The following is a 12,549-nucleotide window of genomic DNA, read 5'->3' as shown; positions in this document are numbered from 1 at the left end:
GTAGTGTATATATGTCCATGCCACTCTCTCACTTCATCCCAGCTTCCCCTTCCCCCTCCCTGTGTCCTCAAGTCTGTTCTCTACGTCTTTGTCTTTATTCCTGTCCTGCCCCTAGGTTCAGCAGACCTTTTTTCTTTTTTTTTTTTTTAGATTCCATAGATATGTGTTAGCATACGGTATTTGTTTTTCTCTTTCTGACTTCCTTCACTCTGTATGACAGACTCTAGGTCCATCCACCTCACTGCAAATATCAAACATTGTTAATCAAAACAGTTGGTTAGGGCTTCCCTGGTGGCGCAGTGGTTGAGAGTCCGCCTGCCGATGCAGGGGTCGTGGGTTCGTGCCCCGGTCCGGGAAGATCCCACATGTCGCGGAGCGGCTGGGCCCGTGAGCCATGGCCGCTGAGCCTGCGCGTCCAGAGCCTGTGCTCCGCAATGGGAGAGGCCACAGCAGCGAGAGGCCCGCGTACCGCAAAAAAAAAAAAAAAAAGTTGGTTAACCACATGTTGTCATTCCAAGGTTCTGGTCTTATCAAATAAATAAAAGACACAGATCTGCAATGAGTGCATTAACCAATATGCAAATGGTGCAGCCAAAATAATTACTGAAGTGCTTAGAAACAGTTTCGTTTATAAAAACAAAAAGCTTCATACAAAGTCTAATGAGATACAGGGCTTGTTAGAGGTTTTATGTTTTGTGGGCATAGTCGGACTCAGCAGTTCTGCAAATGGGTGTGGGCTTCCAGACCCAGGCAGCTATGGGAGGGCTTTTGTTTCGGGGAGCCGGTAGTAGCTGTGTGCATGTTGGGTGGAGGTGGGGAGAAAGACACACAGAAAGACTTCAGTCAAATCTTAGGCTCTCACTGAGAAACTGCTCTCACAGCCTGGTCTCAGCTTTGCTAGCCTTTGCCCTGTGATCTCGGGTAAAGCACTTGCTTTGATGACCCCAGTTTGTTTAGAATTTGAAGATTCAGCTAGAATCTAATTTTACAGTCGGGGTGCTTGAATTCCCCCATATGTGAGGTAGTAGGTCAAGAGGTGTGAAGTAACATGATAAACACATACTTCTTAAAGATTTGGGCAAAGTAAGTGGTTTTTGTATGAATATAACCATTATTATAGAGAATACCAAATTTACATGTAATTTTAAGGTCAACTAAACATAAAAAATTGTCCTTCTTAAAAAGTCTATGCATCCAGACTTTTGAGTGGCTATGTTTATCCTCTCTCTGCCCACAGGAGTCTTGGGAGAAAATGTTCAGAATGGTGGTTGATATCTTTGCCAGTTGCTAGATGCAATCTAAAATCTTCTTTCACTCTTAATTTATATTTACTGTTCCTCTTATAAGAGCCAATCATGGTCACTTTCCTTGTCAGTAATCAAGTGCTTTTGTTCTTTTGTCCTTGTAAGCTGGTAGGTGACTTAGAACAGGGTGTGTCCTGTGAGCAGAGTAATTCCTATTATATTGGAAGAGAGAGTCTCATTTGTTTCATTCATTCTGCAAGATCCATGGAGTGCCAACTCTATGCTAGGCACTGTTTTGGGCTTTTAATAAATGCATTTTCTCTGTTTCAGTATTTAACTCTGCCTCTCACTGTTGTGGTCTGTCTCTCCCGTTGCGGAGCACAGGCTCTGGATGCGCAGGCTCAGCGGCCATGGCTCACGGGCCCATCTGCTCCGCGACATGTGGGACCTTCCCGGACAGGGGCACGAACCCGTGTCCCTTGCATCGGCAGGCGGACTCTCAACCACTGCGCCACCAGGGAAGCCCTCTGTTAATATTTTGAGTAGATAATATATTCACATGGTTCCATGTTCAAATGGTAAGAAAGGATGTACAGCGGCAAGTATACTTCTCATCCTTGCCACCCAGGTCCACTCCCTGGAGTCAGTTCATATTGACTATTTTGAAGCTTTCAAGTCATATTTTATGTGTATATTGGCAAATTTGTATATATCTCCTTCCTTCCCTCTCTTTTAGACCCATGGTATTATACAATTACGTGTGAATCTGCTCCCTTGCTTTTTTCATTTAACAATTATATTTGCATTTTTTAAAGTCCTGACACATGTACATCAGACTGTTAGCACTAGTTATCTCTAAAGGATGGAGTTGAGGAAGCTTGCTTTCCCTCCCTCCCTCCCTCCCTCCCTCTCTCTCTTCCTTCCTTCCAGTCTAACTTGAATGTACTTCTCTATATCGTTTGAATCGTTTATAAGGAGAGTATATTGTTTTTGTAGTAAGGGGGAAAGTCCTTTTTGAAGAAAGAAAGAAATACCTTTGCCTAAGTGTTGAGGAAAGTGAAACTGTATGGAACGTCCTTCTCTAGGAAATTTATCCCCTGATGTGACCCACTGCTTTGTAGACGTGATTTGTGTTCAGGAATTGTCTGCGTGGTACATGCAGATGGCGCCCTGGAGCGCGAGAGGCACTCCAGGAAGGAGGACCGTGTCCGCAGCTCAGGCTCCGCACGAGCCCTGATGTTGTCTCTCAGCTGTTGGAGCCAGGCTGGGCAGTGGACATGTTAGCCTGGGCAGAGGGCGGAGGAGGTGGGAGAGCCTTGTGTTCGTTAGGGGCCTCCCCAGTGGTGGAGCGTTTGACCCAGAAGGATGCTCCTGAAACTGCTCGGAAAGAAGAGAGACGAATTTGTCGGTAACAGGGCTTGTGGTAACAGTGCACCTCCTTTTAAGGAACTGAAAACATGTTCCAGAGTCTTCTCTCAGCTTTACCCTCATGGTTTGAAGGGAAGGGACGGCTTCCCACTAGGAGGCGTACTGCTCAGTAGTGAAGCACACAGACGTTGGAGCCCAGTGTCGGAGCCCTGCTCCAGTGTGCGACCTTGAGTGTCTCACCTCACTTCTGGGGCTTAAGTCCTCACCTGTCAACAGGGATTCTTCATCCTTTTCGTAGGATTGCTTTGATTTCAATGAGCTTATAGTGTAAAAAGTTTAGGTCCTGGTAAACTCTCAGTAATGTGAGCTAGGAGGCAGAGCAGGAGGGTGAGAACGCAAGTAAGTAATGGACCTTCCCTCTCACACGTGGGCCAGAAGTGTGCTGAGAAGAGACCCTGGACTCTTGATCCCGCTTAGTTCTCTGCTTAAACCGCCCTCTGAAAATTCAGTGCTCTTCAAAGCCATTTATAGATCACTTGAGCCAGTGGTCCTCATCCTGGCCTGGGAGCCAGAGCATCAATATCCATCTGGCAGATTGGTTTTTTCAGAGAACTACACATGCATGTTATTTCACCTCTGTGGCATACAGGTTCCCACTCTGGCATAGAGAGAGCTTGGCAGGTGGCTGTTAACTTCCTGGTCTCTAAGGTACAGTTGTTGTAGAGCTTGGCTGGTAATAATAGTATCCTATAGAAGACTGTTGTATCACATTATTGATTTTCTAGTTATCAATACTTCAACACTTAATGATGCTCTAATGCCTTTGTAATCAACATCTAAGCTCTATGGAGTAACCCAGTACATATTTATTACTCTCTCATGTCTATGAATAATAATGTGGTTTTCCAAAGCTGAGGTTAAATCCACAAAGGCCGTGGTGCAGTAGTTTTATGATCCTTCATATGGTCTGACGGAGAAGTATTTAAAATCCAGATCTCCCCCCAGGATTAAGTTTACATTTATTTTTGGTTTCTTTAGGGTTAGGCTTATATTTTAAAAGGAGGGATATATTTTAACTACCGTATGTTATGTGTGTCCTAGAATTGCCCTCCTAGCTGTCTACACCTGAGTACAACAGCAGAGGCAGCCATAGAAGAAAAAAGTTTGGTGTCCTATGTCACAGCCTAAAAATCCCTGCAAGAGATCCCAGCAAGCAGAAGGTAATGATTTTACAAGAGAGAACAAATGGGGGAGAAGCCTCCATGGCGTATAGCAGGGAATTGGTTCTTGCATCATGGGGTTAATGTGTCAGAAATCAAGCACAAATGCCTTCATGTTCTCTGGCTGTACTTGCAACGCCAGTTTTTGCAATGGAAAGATGAGATGGAGTAAGAGGGGTGTGCTGTTGGCTCTTCCATGCCTTCCCCCCTCATCTGACATCTTTCCAACCTACTCCCACAATGCTCCAACCCACATTTTTCCCCAGATCTCAGATTTCTTTATCTTAAGCCATAGTGATTATTTTGCAGAAAAAATAGTAACTTACTTAAAAAGTAATAATAGTGATTGATTTCATGGAACATGCATAAATTGCAGGCACTGAGTGCTTTACATATTTCATTTCATCTTCTTAACTTTATAACAGCTTCTTAACAGCTTTACAGGTAGTTTTGTCTTTATTGGACACTGCGGGAACTGGGGAAGTTAAAAAAACTTGTCCATGGTCACATGGCAGGAACCAGTAAAATGGGCATTGGAACCCAAGTCTACCTAATTCCAAAACTTCTGTTCTTAGTTTGGATTTTACCGTAACAATAGCTGCCACTTGTTAAAGACAAGTTCCAGAACCACCACGTACACAAACAACTTTCTGAGGTTACCGACTTAAACAAGAGATCAGGTTAGCATTACACCCGATATGACATATAAACATCATGTACCCTTTGACACGATGTACTGAATAGGACACAACATCACTTCTGGGTGTTCCTGCCAAAAATGTGTAACTTTAATCATGAAAACATCTGAGAAACCCAAACTGAGAGACATTCTACAGAATAACTATTATTCTTCAGTAGTGTCAAGGTCGTAAAGGCAAGGAAAGATTGGGGAACAGCCATGTATTGGAGGAGATTAAGGAGACCCAATAACTAAAAGATTGTGGGAACAGAAAGAGGACATCCGGGGAAAATTGGTGAAATTCAAATAAGATCTGTTTTTAAGTTAATAATATTATAACATTGTTAATTTCCTGATTTTGATAACTGCGCTATGGTTATCTAAGTTGTTAACACAGGAGAAATGGGGTGAAGGGTATACCTCAGTTTTCTGTTCTATTATTGCAACTTTTATGTAAATCTAAAATTATATCAAAAGAAAAAGAAAAAAATGTTTTAAGCCAGCTGAGATCGATATTAATTCTCATTTTAGAGATGAGGCAACAAGAGGTTCAGATGTTTAGGTAACTCACCTAAGATCATACAAATGGTAGTTATTATTAGTGAAGGAAGGAAGAAGAATTTGACCCAGTCTTAGAGATTCCAAAGCTCATTTTAACCACTATGCCGTATGGCTGCCTCATGTTTAAATACGTGTGTTCAAGACATTAGCCCTGAGCCAAACTCCATCCCCATTAGACACTCCTTATACTGGGAGAAGAAAAAAAAAGAAGAATAACAACTTTGTGCCTGTTGAAAAAAAGCAATGTATGTATTTCATTACTATTATAAAATTATATGATATACTGATATATGTTTTGTATATAGAGAGAGCAATATTAATAGAGAATTTTATATTTAAGGCAATTTAAAAATCACATGACGCAGCCAAGTCAAAGTTATATAAATTTTTACCAACAAAAATGAACTATTCATTATAAAGCTGTTCTGATCTTTTTCAAATAATTTCTACATCCTGCATCTCCGAATTATAAATACCATGTTTCTGTCTCTTCTTGCTGCCCAGCTCTCTCAAACTTTTCTCTATAAATACCGTTGGCACAAGTGAAGCTTATACTGTTTAATGCAAAAGATACAAGAAGAAAACCATCTTTTTGTCTTACTGGAAATTGATATTTTGGAAAAATGAGGAGATTGTTTTAAAAGTTCAGGCCAAAGAGGAGAATGCAAAAAAAAAAAAAATTGTCTATAAATTTAAAAAATCTTGATAAAATATAATTACAATGGAAGTCTTTTTAACTTTAAAGGAAAAGCAGAAGTGGATCATTTGGCTCTATTCAAGTCTAAATGACTTAGTGATAAATTCTGGAAAATTCTTTGATGTAATATAATTGTAGCACTATTTCAGTGCTGAAGATCTAACTTGAGATCACTTACTTTCGGAGCCTCCATGTCCTCACCTGCAAAATTGGTACAATAAACTTCCCCAAAATTTTTGCTTTGAGAATTGGATAATTTTATAGTTTATAAAGTACCCTCACGTAAGAGATTTAAGCATTCATTTTTTTAAAGTTTTTTTTCCCTTCTTAATAAGAATCTATTGTACTGTTGATTGTAACTCCTGAAGTTAATAACCTACTTCTGAAGACTTTGACCTTTGTTATTTTGATTTACATGTATTAAGTGTTTCACAGAAATGCAGAAAACAAGTTGCTCTTTGCCAAGAAGTTACACCAACCAGCATACTGTGGTGCTATTTTTAATAGTATGTAATTCCTGTGGCCATTTGATAAAATCAGAAGCTCATAAAATGAAGCCCAGAGTGACAGAGCAAGGAAGTTCAGTTTCATGAGACCAGAGCTATTTCCAGGAGTTCTTTGAGAGGAACTCTAACTTGGATCTGTCTGCTAAATTTAGTCTACCAGCTCCACAGTCGCTCCTCTGTTTCTGTTGATAACAGAAGACAAAGGTTGTGTCTGGAGTTTTTCAGTAGGAGGTGGGTGGGGAGAGAGGGCAAGTGTGTGTGTGTAATTGAGGGAGGGCATCCACTTTTAAAACAGCTATTTATTTATTTATGTTTGTTTATTATAGCCTTGTATTGATTAGAAAAATAATATGTTCATTATAATGAATTTTGAACTGTAAGAAGGTAAGTAGAATTGTTAAGTCACCAGAGGTAACTGTCATCAGTTTGGTGTGTAGACCTAAAGTCTTATCTTCTGTGCGTAATGTATTCTATCTGCGATACAGTTATCACAAAACCACAATCATGCCATATATATATACTGAACAGAAACTTGCTTAAAATTTGCAATATAGAATATCACATGCATTCTTCCACATCACTGAACATTTTCCAAGAAGATATAAATTATAATTTTGTGGAATTACTTATAAGGGTACTGATTCATTTAGTCTGTTTCTTATTGTTGAACAAATGGACTCCTTTCTTCCCCCTGAGATTGGTGCCAACTGAAACCCACAGGTCAAAAGTCCATTAACTGTAATCCCAATTCTTAATTCCCAAGTTTAGTACCGTGTAAAATCTACCTAATATGAAAGGTATATATACGTGTATCCCTCTAACAATCCAATTTTATCTAATAGTTTTAACCTGGTAGTACCAGAGAATTAAAAAGAAGAGGAAGACGAAGACCTGTCTCCTACCCTTGTACTTTACAGGTGGAGAGCAGGGTTGCCTGAAATGCCACTTTCTTCTTCATCACACTGTACAGCAAAGGGATGTGAACATTTAGCAAGTGATGGGTTAGGATTTCATTCCTTCCTGAACCGCCCCATGGTCCCCTTCCACACTGCAGTTAGATCCCTGAAAGGTGGATGGGAAAAAGACAAGAGGCAAAGACAGAGGGATTCACCAGGGCCATGCAGACCTGCCCTGCCCCACCTGAGCCTGCGGCGGGGCCACTCATAACTCTATTCAGCTCAGCGGCTGAGCATGGTTGGCTTTTTGTTTTTAACATTTTTAAAAATTTGTGGTAAAATAAACATCACATTTACCATTTTAACCATTTTAAGTGCACAATTTAGTGGTGTTAAGTATATGCATTTCTTCTACAACCATCACCAGTGTCCATCTCCAGAACTTATCACCCCAAACTACAGCTCTTTAGTTGTTTTTTAAATGTTAAAATTCAGAACAAAAACAGGTTCCTAGGGGCAAAGCAATTTGATTTGAAGGAAATTGTAAATAGGGATGGAGGAAACTCACACGAGGACTTTTCCCCGCTGTCCCTTCTCTCTCCACTTGCGATTACTTTCTTAAAGACAAAACCTGTGGTCATGGCAGCACCACGCTTCTGCATAGGTAGTGCTCCCAGAGTTCTTTGCTCTTGTTTGCACCTCAATACACTTTCCCAGAATGGCTTTTTCAGAACACTCTTCTTGAACTGTTTTACATACCATGGGAATCAGGCAACACTGTTAAAATTCTCAGTTATGTATTTGCTTTAATGTTCATTAGTTTAAAAAGAATTGCCAGTACATTAAATATCTGTTTTCATGGATATTGTTGCCTAGGACAAGACAGTGTTTTGTGTTTTTTTTCAATTTTCTTTCATTTATTTTTTTATAGAGCAGATTCTTCTTAGTTATCCATTTTATACATATTAGCGTATGTATGTCAATCCCAATCTCCCAATTCATCCCACCACCGCCACCAACCCCCGCCAGTTTCCCCCCTTGGTATCCATATGTTTGTTCTCTACATCTGTGTGTCAATTTCTGCCCTGCGAACCAGTTCATCTGTACCATTTTTCTAGGTTCCACATATATGCGTTAATATACAATATTTGTTTTTCTCTTTCTGACTTACTTCACTCTGTATGACAGTCTCTAGATCCATCCATGGCTCTACAAATGACGCGATTTCGTTCCTTTTTCTGGCTGAGTAATATTCCATTGTATATATGTACCACATCTTCTTTATCCATTCGTCTGTTGATGGGCATTTAGGTTGCTTCCATGTCTTGGCTATTGTAAATAGTGCTGCAATGAACATTGGGGTGCATGTGTCTTTTTGAATTATGGTTTAATAAGGGCATATGCCCAGTAGTGGGATCGCTGGGTCATATGGTAATTCTATTTTTAGTTTTTTAAGGAACCTCCATACTGTTCTCCATAGTGGCTGTAAAACTTAGATTCCCACCATCAGTGCAAGAGGATTCCCTTTGGTCCACACCCTCTCCAGCATTTGTTCTTTGTAGATTTTCTGATGATGCCCATTCTAACTAGTGTGAGGTGATACCTCATTGTAGTTGTGATTTGCATTTCTCTAATAATTAGTGATGTTGAGCATCTTTTCATGTGCTTCTTGGCCATATGTATGTCTTCTTTGGAGAAATGTCTATTTAGGTCTTCTGCCCAGTTTTGGACTGGGTTGTTTGTTTTTTTAATATTGAGCTGCATGAGCAGTTTATATATTTTGGAGACTAATCCTTTGTCTGTGGATTCGTTTGCAAATATTTTCTCCCATTCTGAGGGTTGTCTTTTCGTCTTGTTTGTAGTTTCCTTTGCTGTGCCAAAGCTTTGAAGTTTCATTAGGTCCCATTTGTTTATTTTTGTTTTTATTTCCATTACTCTAGGAGGTGGATCAAAAAAGATCTTGCTGTGATTTATGTCAAAGAGTGTTCTTCCTATGTTTTCCTCTAAGAGTTTGATAGTGTCCAGTCTTACATTTAGGTCTGTAATTCATTTGAGTTTATTTTTGTGTATGGTGTTAGGGAGTGTTCTAATTTCATTCTTTTACATGTAGCTGTCCAGTTTTCTCAGCACCACTTATTGAAGAGACTGTCTTTTCTCCATTGTATATCCTTACTTCCTTTGTCATAGATTAGTTGACCATAGGTGCGTGGGTTTATCTCTGGGCTTTCTATCCTGTTCCATTGATCTATATTTCTGTTTTTGTGCCAGTACCATATTGTCTTGATTACTGTAGCTTTGTAGTGTAGTCTGAAGTCAGGGAGTCTGATTCCTCCAGCTTCTTTTTTTCCCCTCAAGACTGCTTTGGCTATTCGGGGTCTTTTGTGTCTCCATACAAATTTTAAGATTTTTTTGTTCTAGTTCTGTAAAAAATGCCATTGGTAATTTGATAGGGATTGCATTGAATCTGTAGATTGCTTTGGGTAGTATAGTCATTTCACAGTATTGATTCTTCCAATCCAAGAAAATGGTATATCTCTCCATCTGTTTGTATCATCTTTAATTTCTTTCATCATTGTCTTATAGTTTTCTGCATACAGGTCTTTCGTCTCCCTAGGTAGGTTTATTCCTAGGTATTTTATTCTTTTTGTTGCAGTGGTAAATGGGAGTGCTTCCTTCATTTCTCTTTCAGATTTTTCATCATTAGTGTATAGGAATGCAAGAGATTTCTGTGCATTAATTTTGTATCCTACCACTTTACCAAATTCAGTGGTTAGCTCTAGTGCTTTTCTGGTGGCATCTTTAGGATTCTCTATGTATAGTATCATGTCATCTGCAAACAGTGACAGTTTTACTTCTTCTTTTCTAATTTGTATTCCTTTTATTTCTTTTTCTTCTCTTATTGCCGTGGCTAGGACTTCCAAAACTATGTTGAATAATAGTGGTGAGAGTGGACATCCTTGTCTTGTTCCTGATCTTAGAGGAAATGCTTTCAGTTTTTCACCATTGAGAATGATGTTTGCTGTGGGTTTGTCATATATGGCCTTTATTATGTTGAGGTAGGTTCCCTCTATGCCCACTTTCTGGAGAGTTTTTATCATAAATGGGTGTTGAATTTTGTCAAAAGCTTTCTCTGCATCTATTGAGATGATGATATGGTTTTTCTTCTTCAGTTTGTTAATATGGTGTATCACATTGATTGATCTGCATATATTGAAGAATCCTTGCATCCCTGGGATAAATCCCACTTGGTCATGGTGTAAGATCCTTCTAATGTGTTATTGGATTCTGTTTGCTAGTATTTTGCTGAGGATTTTTGCGTCTATATTCATGCGTGATATTGGTCTGTAATTTTCTTTTTTTTTTAGTGTCTTTGTCTGGTTTTGGTATCAGGGTGATAGTGGCCTCATAGAATGAGTTTGGAAGTATTCCCTCCTCTGCAGTTTTTTGGAAGAGTTTGAGAAGGATGGGTGTTAGCTCTTCTCTAAATGTTTGATAGAATTCACCTGTGAAACCATCTGGTCCTGGACTTTTTGTTTGTTGGAAGATTTCCAGTCACAGTTTCAATTTCATTACTTGTGATTTTTCTGTTCATATTTTCTGTTTCTTCCTGGTTCAGTCTTGGAAGGTTATACCTAAATAAAAATTTGTCTATTTCTTCCAGGTTGTTCATTTTATTGGCATAGAGTTGCTTGTAGTAGTCTCTTAGGATGCTTTGTATTTCTGCGGTGTCTGTTGTAACTTCTCCTTTTTCATTTCTAATTTTATTGATTTGAGTCCTCTCCCTCTTTTACTTGATGAGTCTGGCTAATGGTTTATCAACTTTGTTTATCTTCTCAAAGAACCAGTCTTAGCTTTATTCATCTTTGCTATTGTTTTCTTTGTTTCTGTTGCATTTATTTCTGCTCTGATCTTTATGATTTTTTTCCTTCTACTAACTTTGGGTTTTGTTTGTTCTTCTTTCTTTAGTTCCTTTAGGTGTAAGGTTAGATTGTTTATTTGAGATTTTTCTTGTTTCTTGAGGTAGGCTTGTATAGCTATAAACTTCCCTCTTAGAACTGCTTTTGCTGCATGCCATAGGTTTTGGATCATCGTGTTTTCTTTTCATTTGTCTCTAGGTATTTTTTGATTTCCTCTTTGATTTCTTCAGTGATCTCTTGGTTATTTAGTAACGTTTTGTTTAGCCTCCATGTGTTTGTGTTTTTTATGGTTTTTTCCCTCTAATTCATTTCTAATCTTATAGCATTGTGGTCAGAGAAGATGCTTGATATGATTTCCATTTTCTGAAATTTACTGAGGCTTGATTTGTGACCCAGGATGTGATCTATGCTAGAGAATGTTCCGTGTGCACTTGAGAAGAAAGTGTAATCTGCTGGTTTTGGATGGAATGTCCTATAAATATCAATTAAATCTATCTGGTCTATTGTGTCATTTAAAGCTTGTGTTTCCTTATTAATTTTCTGTTTGGATGATTTGTCCATTGGTGTAAGTGAGGAGTTAAAGTCCCCCACTATTATTGTGTTACTGTTGATTTCCTCTTTTATAGCAGCTAACAGTTGCCTTATGTATTGAGGTGCTCCTATGTTGGGTGCATATATATTTGTAATTGTTATATCTTCTTCTTGGATTGATCCCTTGATCATTATGTAGTGTCCTTCCTTGTCTCTTGTAACATTCTTTATTTTAAAATCTATTTTATCTGATATGAGTATTGCTACTCCAGCTTTGATTTCCGTTTGCATAGAATATCTTTTTCCATCCCCTTACTTGCAGTCTGTATGTGTCCCTAGGTCTGAAGTGGGTCTCTTGTAGACAGCGTATATATGGATCTAGGACAGACAAAAAAGGAGGCAGAGTACAAGCCAATTTGAAGAACACTGTTAAATAAATAATAGTCCAGGTAATATAGCTGGTAAATTGGGACAGAAATAAGTAATGTTTTGGAAATGGGTTCTGAATGTTTCTTGAGCAGGCCACACATCACTCCATTGAAGCCTCTGGCAGCAGGATGAAGCCAGGTAGGCAGTGACCTGTAGATGTCTCTACGGATTCTGCTAATGGGCTGGTTAGGAGCTCAGGGGCCTGGAGAAACTGGGAAAGTCCCTGCGTCTTTCTAGTCTGGATTCCCGGGAACATGCTCCAGACCTGGGTAGCCCCATTTCTTTAATTGTGTTCTTCTGCAGGTCATGTTTTTACTGCTTGCAAGATCAGAAAGAGAGAGGGTTAAAAAGTCTGCATTGTAGAACCCTGTCTGTATTCAAATTGTGGATAAAAAGAGAAAGGTTTAGTTTGGTGACCATGTCAGTCTTGGTTGGTGGAGCTTTCTGAGGAATGCCCAGGCTGGGTGAGTCTGATGTGAATTTTGTCACTTACGCAAGCAT

The 12,549-nt window shown here is 39.2% G+C and overlaps 1 protein-coding gene across 14 annotated transcripts in view; it reads left to right on the top strand.

The window, feature by feature from the left end:
- Positions 1-12,549, top strand: part of SGMS1 (sphingomyelin synthase 1) — a 290,473-nt gene that overhangs the window by 219,136 nt on the left and 58,788 nt on the right. For 10 of the 14 annotated variants that reach the window (XM_029245156.1, XM_029245153.1, XM_029245160.1 and 7 more), the window contains one exon: positions 3,714-3,832. The exons of the other annotated variants lie outside the window; for them this stretch is intronic. The gene's annotated coding sequence lies outside the window, so the exon portion shown is untranslated. The remainder of the gene's footprint in view (positions 1-3,713; positions 3,833-12,549) is intronic. 14 annotated transcript variants of the gene reach the window in all.

Source organism: Monodon monoceros, unplaced genomic scaffold (genome assembly GCF_005190385.1).
Source record: "Monodon monoceros isolate NGI ecotype Baffin Bay Population unplaced genomic scaffold, NGI_Narwhal_1 Super_Scaffold_4, whole genome shotgun sequence".
Taxonomy (NCBI): Eukaryota; Metazoa; Chordata; class Mammalia; order Artiodactyla; family Monodontidae; genus Monodon; species Monodon monoceros.
This window is presented reverse-complemented; position numbering and strand designations above follow the sequence as displayed.